Source organism: Crocuta crocuta, unplaced genomic scaffold (assembly GCF_008692635.1).
Source record: "Crocuta crocuta isolate KB4526 unplaced genomic scaffold, BGI_CrCroc_1.0 scaffold231, whole genome shotgun sequence".
Classification (NCBI taxonomy): Eukaryota; Metazoa; Chordata; class Mammalia; order Carnivora; family Hyaenidae; genus Crocuta; species Crocuta crocuta.
In genome coordinates this window covers 1,649,477-1,661,803 of record NW_027528357.1, presented here as the reverse complement: position 1 = coordinate 1,661,803, position 12,327 = coordinate 1,649,477, and positions in this window count along the sequence as shown.

The following is a 12,327-nucleotide window of genomic DNA, read 5'->3' as shown; positions in this document are numbered from 1 at the left end:
AGCCAGGCAAGCCAGATAAAACAGCAAGTGTGACAGCAAACTTTTTGCCTATAATCCGGTGTTGCGGTTTTATGTAGCTTCCTGAGAGAGAGTTTCAAGTGATCCAATCCCTCCCTCAACTAAGCTAACCTCAAAGTTGAAGCAGCATAGATTCTTTGACATTTCTTCATCCCCTCATCTCTTCAATTCAGTCCACGATTCTCTGTTGACATTCTCCAGTGCTGATGTAGAGCCACGGGATACTAGAGTTCTAGGATGACCAACATTCCCAATTTGCTCTGAGAACTGATAGGTTTCTCAGAAGCAGCATTTCCAATGCTAAAATCAGGAAAGTTCCAGGCAAATCAGTTTAATTAGTTACCCAGAGCAAAGCATGTAACCATACATATTTGGGGAAGGGTGGGGAGGGGAGGTGAAGACATTAGAATAAACTTTGTTGAATAGAAAAATTCAGGGCCAAACAGATACATGAAGTATCATTTGAATCTAATACTTAAGTTCCTCCTAAAATCCATGATTTTAAATATATGTTAAATATTGTTTCAGTGGAGATGAAAACAAATCCATCTTCTACTCATTAAAAAAATGTATATATACTGCTTTTCAAAGGTTTGTAGCTCTTACACTTACTATCCTATCTTTGTATTTGTGTTCCCTAAAGTAAATTCTTATTTTCAAAAGAAAATTAATAAATGTTAGGGAGTTTATTGAATGTTTTATTGGGAGAATGGTGGAAAGCGTTTACATTGCATTTCACTGAAAAACAAATTATATGTTATTTTACCTAAGTTTGTTTTCTTGCTCATGAAGCAAGCAGGTCTTGTGTACTCCTCTTTCCATAGATTTTTCAGGACCAGTACCTTCACAAGATTACCACCTCATTTCTCCCTTATTTGTGTGAAATAATCAGCTTTTTCATTATTTCTTTCTCCAAAGTTATGTAACCCTACCCATTAAGTGTAGTTAAGAATGTGGAAAACATTATTTTAAGGATATAGATTTTGTTTGTGATCAGCAAACATAGGATCTGACAATAGCTAGGACTCAACCTTTTGGAAAATAGTCAGGATTATAAGAATTTTTTTAATTAAGTAAAAGATAACAGTATTTTGCTTGACTGAGTACTAGTTTCTACACTCACATAAACACAAACACACAGAGCTCTGACTAATAAAACCTGATAGTTCAGATTTGTCCCAGTCATTATCTTATTAGTTTTTTCATTATCTTATTTTAAAAATCTTTTTATTGGGACGCCTAGGTGGCTCATCCTATCGGTTAAGCATCTGACTTCGGCTCAGGTCATGATCTTGCAGTTCATGGGTTTGAGCCCTGCATAGGGTTCTGTGCTGGCAGCTCAGAGCCTGGAGCCTGTTTCATATTCTGTGCCTCCCTCTCTCTCTGCCCCTCCCCCACTCATGCTCTGTCTCTCTCTGTTTCAAAAATAAATAAACTATAAAAAAACTAAAAATATTTTTATTCAGGTGTATAATTAACACAATATTATATAACTTGCTGCATAATTTGATAGTTGAAAAATTCTATAAGTTTATTCATTCTGAGGGGGAGAGAGAGAGCAAGGGCACAAGTTGGGGATGGACAGAGAGAGAAGAAGAGAGAGAAACTCAAGCAGTCTCCATATTGTCAGCACAGAGCCCAGTGTGAGGCTAGAACTCACAAAATGTGTGATCATGACCAGAGCTGAAATCAAGAGTCGGACTCTTAACTGTCCAAGCCACCAGACACTCCTCAATTAACTTTTTTCAAAAATTTTAATAGCTTTTTAAAATTTATTTTTGAGACAGAGAGAGACAGAGCATGAGTGGGGAGGGGCAGAGAGAGAGGGAGACACAGAATCTGAAACAGGCTCCAGGCTCTGAGCTGCCAGCACAGAACCCCATGCGGGGCTCCAACCCACAAACTGTGAGATCATGACCTGAGCTGACGTCAGACGCTTAACTGACTGAGTCACCCAGACACCCCTCAATATTTTTATATATTGCAAAATTATCACCACAGTAAGTCCAGTTAACATCTGTCACCATACATAGTTACACAATTTTTTGCTGTGACGAGAACTTTTAAAACGTATTCTTTTAGCAACTTTCAAATATGCAGTAATACAGTGTTATTAACTATAGTTGCTATGCTGTACATTACATCCCCATGACTTACTTTTTAACTGAAAGTTTGTATCTTTGAGTCACCCATTGTGTCCACTCTTCAACCTCTGCCTATGGTAACCACCAATCTGTTCTCTGTACCTATGAGGATTTTTTGTTTTGTTTTGTTTTAAGATTCCACATACAAGTGAGATCCTACAGTATTGTCTTTCCCTGCCTGATTTAGTTCACTTAGTATAATACCCTCAAGGACCATCTACATTTTTGCAAAAGACAAGATCTCATTACTTTCGTGGCTTAATAATATTCCATATATATATATACACCATATTTTCTCTATCCATTATCTATCCAGGGGCACTTGGGTTACTTTCATATCTTTGCTTTTGTAAATAATTCTGCAACAAACATGGGGGTATATATATATCTTTTCTAGTTAGTATTTTTAGATTCTTCAGATAAATATCCAGAAGTGGAATGGTTCCCATCAATAGTGTATAAGGATTCCACTTCCTCCACATCCTAGCCAACATTTGTTATTTCTTCTCTGTTTGATACTAGCCATTCTCACAGAAGTAAGTTGGCGTCTCATTGTGGTTTTGACTTGAATTTCTCTGATTACTAGTGATGCTGACCAACTTTTCATGTGTCTGTTGGTCATCTGTATTCTCTATTTCTACTTAGATCCTCTGCTCAGTTTTTAATTCGATTGTTTGTTTTTCTACTGAGCTAGATGATGGGTTTTTTACATATTTTAGAAATTAATCCTTTATCAGATATAAGATTTGCAAATATTTTACCTCATTCAGTAGGTTGCCTTTTTATTTTGTCGTTGGTTGCCTCTGCTATGCAGAAACTCTTAGTATGATGTAGTCCCACTTGTTTATTTCTGCTTTTGCTGCTTTTGCTCTTGGTGTCAAATCCAAAACTCATCACCAAGACCAAGGAACTTATTGCCTGTGTTTTCACCTAGGAGTTTTGTGGTTTTAGGTCTTACATTCAAGTCCTTAATTCATTTTGAGTCAATTTTTGTGTATGGTGTACAATATTGGTCAAGTTTTATTCTTTTGCATGTGACTATCCAGTTTTCCCAACATCATTTTTTAAAGAGACTGTCCTTTCCCTATTGTATATTTTTGGCTTTTTTGTTGTCAATTAATTGGCCATATATATGTGGGTGTATTTCTGGGCTCTCTATTCTGTTCCATTGATCTGTGTCCTTTTTATGTCAATATCATATTGTTTAGATTACTGTGGCTTTGTAAAATAGTTTGAAATCAGGGAGCATGATCCCTCTAGTTTTGTTCTTCTTTCTTAGGATTGCTTTGACTATTTGGGATTGCCATTCCTTTATTGCCTGCAAAGTTTCTGCTAAAACAAACAAATAAACAAACTAACTAACAACACTGTTGATAGTCTTATGAGGTTTCCAAAGTTTATAAGAAGTTGTTTTTCTATTGCTGCTTTTAAGATTCTTTCCTTGTCTCTTCATTTGGAATTCTCCAAGTTTCATGGATCTGGAGGTCTGTTTTTCTCTCTAGGCTAGAAAAGTTTTCAGTCATTATCTCCTCAAATAAGTTTTCGGCCCCTTTGCTCTCTTTTCTCCTTCCAGAATTCATAATGTGAATGTTAATCTGCTTCATATTGTCTCATAAGTCCCTTAAGCTATATTCATTTTTTTTAAATGTGGGTGTTTTTTTTTTCTTTTCAGTGCTCTGATTGGGTGCATTCCTCTGTCTTGTCTTCTAGTTCACTGATTCTTTCTTCTGGTTTATCTAGTCTGCTGTTGAAACCCTCTAGAACACTTTTCCATTTGGTTATTCTTCTGCTCTATGACTTTTGTTTGGAACTTTCTCACATTTTCTATCTCTTTGTTGAGGTACTATGTTCATCCATTCTTCTCCCAAGTTCTATGAGCATCTCTATAACTGTTACTTTGAACTCTTTATCAAGTACATTACTTGTCTCTATTTCATTAAGGTTTTTTTTCTGAGGCTTTATCTTGTTCTTTCATTTAGAACATATTATTCTTTTTCTTTATTTGCTTGACTCTGCATTAGTTCCTATGCACTAGATGAAACAGCCTTCTTTCCCAGTTTCAAAGGGTTGGCCTTGCATAGGATATGAACTTTATCATTCACCCTGTCCTGGCATTTAGTTCTTTCTTAAACCTTTGTGATTGTCTCAGCTGTGTTTCAAACTGTCGAGTGTCCTGGGGATTGTAGTCTGCCAAGAACTGTCTCTCTAATTGTTACAGTCTTATGGGACCAAAGAACACAAGCCCCTCCCCCTCCGGCCACTAGAACCGGGTGATCAAGGAATATTTCTTGGGCAGCAGCTGCAAAAATATGACATAAAAACTGGAGTATGAAATGTAATAATAGCTCCCCTCTTGGAGAAGTGGGAAGCCAGTGATAAAAAGACATCTCCAGGGTGGCAGTTACAAAATCTGGGTCACCAGATATAAAACCAGGGCAACAGACATGTGTATAAGCTCCCCTCTGGGAGGTACTGATGATTTGAAGTGTGGCAGAAGTAGAACACAAACTTGGCTCCACCAGATGGAGCATAAAGATGGCACCCATGGAAAATAAAAGGGAAAAAAAGGTATTTACCAGCTTTAGCAAGATACAGATAGAGCAGAAAGATGGTTCCCATCAGCCTCCTTTCCTAGGGTATCATTGCAGGCCCTTGCCCCTTAGATCTATGCTTTAAAATTAGGAAATGAATCTCTTTCACGCAAAGTCAAGGCACTTTTCAAAGGGATGCTTCTGTTGCTGGGTCCCGAGGCAGATGAATTTGTGTGCAGGTCCTTATAAGAGAAATCCTTCAATTTACCACAACCATGTGGGTCTTATGGGTATAAGCCCTGTTGGTCTTTAAAGCCAAATGCTTTGGGGGCATATCTGTCTGGTGTCAGTCATAAAAGTTGTGATGCCCCATGATAAGTATGAACCCATCACTCCTCAAGTAGAAACTTCAGGTTTTGAGTTCTCTTCCTCTTGGTTTTTGATCATCCTGCTGGGTGTAGGAGTTTTGGTGAGAATGTGTGTCAGCCTTTCCTTCCTGCTTTGATGAGATTTCCCTCTCATTTGCCTGAGGTGAAGGGGTCATTCTGCCAAATTTAGTGTTCTTTCCTGGAGAAAATTGTTCCGTATATAGCTTTATATTTTGTATGTCGTAGGAGCAGGTAATTCAGGATATTCCATCTTGAACCAAAACCTCTATCCCAGTCATTACTGAACACATTGCATGAGTGATCGAAGCAGTTGGCTGGCTCGTCCACTTCAAAAACTGGTTCTCATTCATACTATATGAGATAATACTATATTATCATACTATAATGTATGCTATATGAGATATATATCCTCAGAGGACTTAAATTTTTTTTTTCTGTAAGTAATGCACATTATGTAGTAGTTGAAATGTCAAACAACTCAGTATGTGGACTTAAGTAAGATGTGCAGTAGCAATTATGACACCTAACATAAATGGTGAAGCTATGAGGGCTCTAGAGGTAAGAAGATTCATGGAAAGTATCAGACATTATCTAGGCTTTGAAAATTGAGAAGGTATTGTTTCATTAGGTGAAAATTATTATTATACACTAGTAATATATATTCTTCTATCCATATGCTATACTTTCATAAATATATAAGAAATATTGCAAGTACATGGTAAAAAAATTTTAAGATATACATACTACAATATAACTATTACAATAAATAGCAGTCTCTTGCTCCATGCTATGCCACTAAAGATTTGCTTTTATTGATTTTAGGTGTTTCTTCCACTATTTAACGCTATGTTTTACAGTAACAAATGTATGCCTTTATATTTTGGTTTTTCAAAATTCCATTCTCTTGACTTCCTACTCTGTCACAGAAAGGTTTATTTAGCACTTATGCTACCACCATTACACATGGGTGTGCAGGCACAGGCGTGCATGCATTCACACACACACACACACACACACACACAAACTGCATTTTTTTCTAGCACAATTGTGACCTTTTTACTTTTTTCTCTTGTTTTTCTAAATTATTAATCTCTTCCTGAGCTCTCTGTCAGAGACGTAAAACATCTTTAATTTCAGTCTTATCAAGATTAACTTGTTATATAAAATAAAACACTTATTATTATTTATAAAATTATATCTCTTTTTTGGAGATTTCCCTTCTGGAACACCGTGTTTAACTGTTACTATCTGAAATGACTGCTTTCTGGACCAGCTTCCAGTTGTCTTCCTTAAATCTCTAGCACTATTACCTATGAATGTCTTCCATATTTCTTTATGTTGCCAGGATCCCAGGTATTCCTTTATTTGATGATGGACTCCTTGGTAGAAACATTTTCCTTTGTTTCCAAATGTATTTTAGAGTTATCTTGTAAATTTCTACAAAAAACTTCTACTGGTCTTTTGATTATGATTGTGTTAAATATATAATTAATTGGGAAGAAACTGACAACTTGATAATGACAGGTCTTCTAATTCCTAAACATGGCATATCTCAACAATTATTTGGGTCTTAGATTTACCATCAATGTCTTCATTTCCAGTATACAGATATTTTAATATCTCATAATATCTACACATAATATTTTAGAGCCCATGATTTTTGAAGCTATAATAAATGGTATAATGCAAATAATTTTAATTTTTAATTGGTCTTGTTAGTCTGTAAAAATAAAATGGACTTTTGTATGTTGACTTTGTATCCTTTTACCTCACTAAACTCATTGCTTAGTTCTATCAGCTTTCTTTTAAATCTTTTGGGATTGCTTTAAATATAAATATTTTATTTTACTCTCTCTAATCTTTATGCCATTATTCCTTCTTCTGCCTTAATTCATCGGCTAGAATCCCAAGTATCATGTTGAGTAAGAGTAGTAAGAATAGTAAAAGTGAACATTTTGTCTTCTGATCATACATAGTAAAAATTCAGTTTTTCACTTTTAAGCATGATGTCAAGTGTAGATTTTTATTTATTTATTTACATTTGATTTATTACCTTATCTTTCAATTTGGAGAAATTATTTAAATATTTTCCTTTGTTAATTTTCCCTTTGCAATTTTTATTTTCTCATTTTAAAACTCAAATAGGTAAATACTGAAGATCTAGTATTGATCAACTATTTTTTTCTTCTTTTTATCTCTCTTTTTAACAGTTTTATTGTGATATGACTTAAAAACCATAAAAGCCATCCATTTTAAGTTCAATGCCACTTTGTGTATTTACAGAATTGTACAACCATCATCTCAATTCAATTTTAGAACATTCTCATCATTCAAAAAGAACCTTCAGACTCAATGGCAGTCAATATCCACCTCTGGACTCAGGCAACTATTAAATGGACATCCAAATGCTGTAGCACAAATTATGAAGGAAAATAACCTTTTCTTCCATTGAATTGCCTTAGCATCTTTGGCCAAAATCACTTGACCATACATAAAAGAGTTTATTTGTGTACTCCTAATGCTGTTCCATTCATCTATGTTTATTCTTATGCCAATTATCTCAGTCTTGCTTATTATTGCTTTTATTGTTTCAGTCAATAAAATCCTCTCATTTATCATTTTTGCAATAATTTTTATTTACATATAGATTTCATCATCAGCTAAAAGTTTGTCAATTTCCCTAAAAAACTCTGTACATATTTTGATAGAAATTGGATAGGATTGCAGTTACTTAGGTAATTGTTCCTTTATGGTTACTATAATGTTTCTCTCTGGCTGCTTTCAAGGCATTAATTTTATCTTTAGTTTTCAGAAATTTTACTTATTTGTGTTTGGCATGATTTTAAAATAATTTTTAATAATAATATATAATGATAACTATAATAATGATAATTAATTTTTAACCTTTTGGAGACACTGAGCTTCTTAGACTGAATGTTTATGTGTTTTTCAAAATTTGGGAAGTTTTTAGATTATAGTTCTTCAAATATTTTATCAGCTCTGAACTCTTTCTCCTCTCCTGAGATGTCAATTACTTGAATGTTAGACCTTTTATTAATGCTTCAGGTCTTTAGTTTCTTTTCTTTCCTGTTTTTTATCAAATTCACTTTATCTCTGATGTTCAGGTTGGATAATTTCTATTTATTACTTTCAAGTTCACTGATTCTTTCTTCTATCATTTCCATTCTTATATTGAACCAGTTAAGTATTGTATTTCAATAACTATATTTTTCTTTTTAAAATTTTCTGTTGTTCTTTTTTTGTATCTTCTAATTCTTAGCTAATGTATTGTTTTTTCCCCAATTTTTTCAAACATGTTTGTAATCATATGGAATATTTTAATAGCTGCTTTAAAATTATTGTAAATAATTCAAACATTTGTCTCATCTCTGTCTTGGCATCTGTTGATGTCTTTTCTCATTTGAGGTGAAATTTTACTGGCTCTTGATATGGCAAATAAACTTGGCTTTTATTCTGAATATTTTTGGTATTATGTGTGAAAGTGTAGTTTCTATTTTAATATTATACCTAACCAGGAAATCAGCCTATTTAAATCTAGAATGTGTAATCTTCTCACATGTTTACAGAATGTGGTTCAACTGTTAATTGAATTTTCAAAATCTTGTACAGCTTCTAGTCTGTCCCATTTGTATGATATCTGGATGCTAATTTGAAACCTTGGCAGTATTTCATATTGTAGTTCATTTCTCAGAACTTTTGCTGTATTGATTCTGGTTTATTTCACCATGGGAAGTTCAGTGTTTTGCTTAGAATTTTATGCACAGGTTTAAAATTTTTTTTAAAGATTCTCCTCTCCATAACACACTCATATACTCTATTAATGATAGCAGGTAGAGTTCTTCATCTATTTTATCATTTGCTTAGTTTTAAGCAAGGATATACGATGTGGCTTTACCTCATTTGGAGAGGGGAAGGGATGCTGTCCCTGCCACCTTTAGTGCAGGGGGAATGACGGACAGGGCTCTAGCCCAAGGTCTCTGAAGCACCAGGTGAGACAGGATCGGGCTATACCTCTTTCTCATCCTTTGATTAGTGAAAACAGGATTTTCTAGAAACTTTTTGTCTGTTCTCACGGGCATTTCTGGGTTCTGGACTTCTCTATCACTCTCAGTGGGATATGTAGGTCGGAAAGCTGCAGGCTCTGAACCAAAACCAAACCACTCTCTATATTTTATTTATTCTATAAATAAAAATTTTTGGACTGTAGTTGATGTACAAACATTTATCGGAATGTCTTTGCTATAAAGGCAGAACTGAGTAGTTTTAACAGAGACCAATGGCTTGTAAATATGAAAATACGTACTATCTGACCCTTCATGATAAGCATTGTTGACCTCTGACATAGAAAATGAAAGAAAAAAAGAATGGAAAAGGAAAATTACATGTATATATTTTTCAATGCTTATTTATTTTTGAGACAGAGAGAGAGGGAGGAAGGGAGGGAGGGAGGGAGAAAGAGAGTGTATGACTGGGAGAGGGGCAGAGAGAGGGAGACACAGAATCCTAAGCAAGCTCTAGGCTCTGAGCTGTCAGCACAGAGCTTGATGCAGGGCTTAAGCTCATGAACCATGAGATTGTGACCTGAGCCAAAGTAGGACACTGAACTGATTGAGCCACCGAGGTGCCCCAGGAAATTTATATTTGATGGAACTCATCACCCTGTTGTCCTTGAGTCTTGATTTCTCTAAAAAGACTGTCTTATTTTCTTTACCTCTCATAGTCTTTTGATCAATGTTTAATATTTTTTCCAGGGTTATAATTTTAATTAGTTGAAGAAATAGGGTGGAATATGCTTAGTCCATTTTGTCTGGAATTGGAAGCCCATCGGTTTACTTTTAATGATTTATACAGATAACATCAGTAATGTACATTCATGCTAGGCTTCAAAGAACTTCCACAAATAGTTTATCAAGAAAATGACTAGATCATAGTAAAACATAAGGAACCAGAGAAATCTGGGAGGTTAACATTAACATGGCAGAATCATGTCTAAATTTTCCTTTATCTTACCTAAGAACAGAGGAACAAGCCAGCAAGAGAAAAACGCATGGATGAAATCTATATGAAAGCTACACAATGGGGTTTCCTATATAGTCCAAATTATAAGCCTGTAGAGGCAAACAACTGACAGCTACAAGATCCACGCAGTACCAGAGTCTGTGATAAAAGAAGTAAAAGGAATTGATAGAATATCTGACCAACCTAAGAACAGAAGAACCCCCAAAGGTAAAAGACATTCACTGGAAAGATTGGCAGGCCAGTTTGAGAACAGCATCTAAAAATTAAAAGAGTTCTGTATGCTCTAGTAGTAACTGAGAGTGAGGGTTCTGAGATAAGACCTAAAGGGCTGAGAGATGTCTGGTCCTTATTAGCTTTTAAAAATAAGCAGCCAGGGCTTTCTTCCATACAAGACATAAGACTGAGGAGAAAACTACTGAAGTAAAGTAAAACTTGAGCACAATAGAAACAGAGATAAAGAGGAGCGCTAAGGGCCAGGGAAACAGAACAGGATATCTTAGAAAGCAAACCACCATATTTCTGCTCACAATACACTAAAACAACACAGAATTTAACTCTTCAAAGTAGTAAAGACATCTGAATCAAGTTGCCATTTGCAAGTTCAAGAAAATTAATTTTATATATAATTATGCAACAAGAAAACACTGAGGCAAATAAGGCAAAATCCCTTTTAAAGTTACTCTGAAGAAAACAGATGAAGGAGTAGAGTCTCTCTCCTGTGAGTAAACCATACCAGAAAGAACACATAGATAATACATAGATAAAAATTATAATGTGTTGTTTCATAATTATCTAAAATATACTGACAAAACTGAATAAGACATGAAAGAACAGAGAATGCAAAAAATTCTGAACTTAGTGACAGAATTCAAGAATTAAAAATAGAAGAAATGCTAGTTTAGATATTAAGACTAAACTATATGGAATACAAAAGTAAGTAAGAAGAACAAATAGTATCGCCAGGAAAAAAATTAAAGAAATTAAAAGTGAGATAAAAAAATTCAAGAAAGTAAGAGACTGAAGACAGACAAAAGAGATTCAAAGTATATAATAGGAGACCCTGAGAAACGAACCAAACCAAGAAAGGAGAAAAAAAATTACCAGAATCTATTGTTCAAGAAAAATCTCTGAAATTAAAAAAAAATTAAATATGTATTGAAAGAAAATAACATGCACTTGATAATACAAACACAGAATTACTACCAGCAAGATGTGTTCTAGTTACAATATCAGTCTTTAAAGAAAAAGAAGAATACTTTGAACATCAAGGCAAACAGGGCATCAAATTATAAAGGAAATAAAAATTAGATTACTATTACATCTTTTCATAGCAATGTTTTGAGCCAAATATAAAGGTAGTAACATATTTAGAATATTTAAGGGAAGAAAATGTGAGTAAAAGGTTTTTTATCCAGTAAAAGTGATATACAATTAAAAGCCACATACAATTTATTATCACCATGCAAAAACTCTGAGAATATTATTACTTTGATCTTTTACTAAGGAACTGACTAGACCTCAAGCTTCAGACAACCTAAATGATTAAAAAGTCATTGGTATGGAATAAAAAGGATACATAATGTAATATAAACAGAAATACTAGTATTATTTTAAATGGTATTTACTGTCCAGTACCTAACACTTTTGGAATTCAGATTGTGGTCTTGAAATATTATCTCCCATTGAAAGAAGTCAGAACTTCATGGAGAAACAACTGAATCTGGGTTGTCTAGTCTGGAATATCTTGCCATCTAGATAACAAGAAAGCTACCAAAGCCTTCTAGAATTATGGCCCAAAGACTCAGGAAACAACTTTTATGTATATACATAAATGTATATTTATTTTGTATGTATATATACATACAAAAAAGGCCAAAAATGGGAAAGTTTGAACTTCAATAGAAATAACAATTTCAGTAGATTTAAACTAGTAAAATGTATTGAAATCCATATTATTAATGATGAATATTTTGTAAAATACAATTTCTCATCTTCTGAAGATGAAAAGGAATCATTATACTATTAAAACTGGATAGATGAGAGGGACAAATTAAGAATTAACTTGTATTTTTTTATGTGAAATGTACAACTGGGTAGCTAAGTAGTATATGAGGAAAGTATCTGTAATTTATTCAAGTTAATATATACTAATATATTATAATTTTATTATATATTATAATTGCATTTCCAATTAAATTATGCATT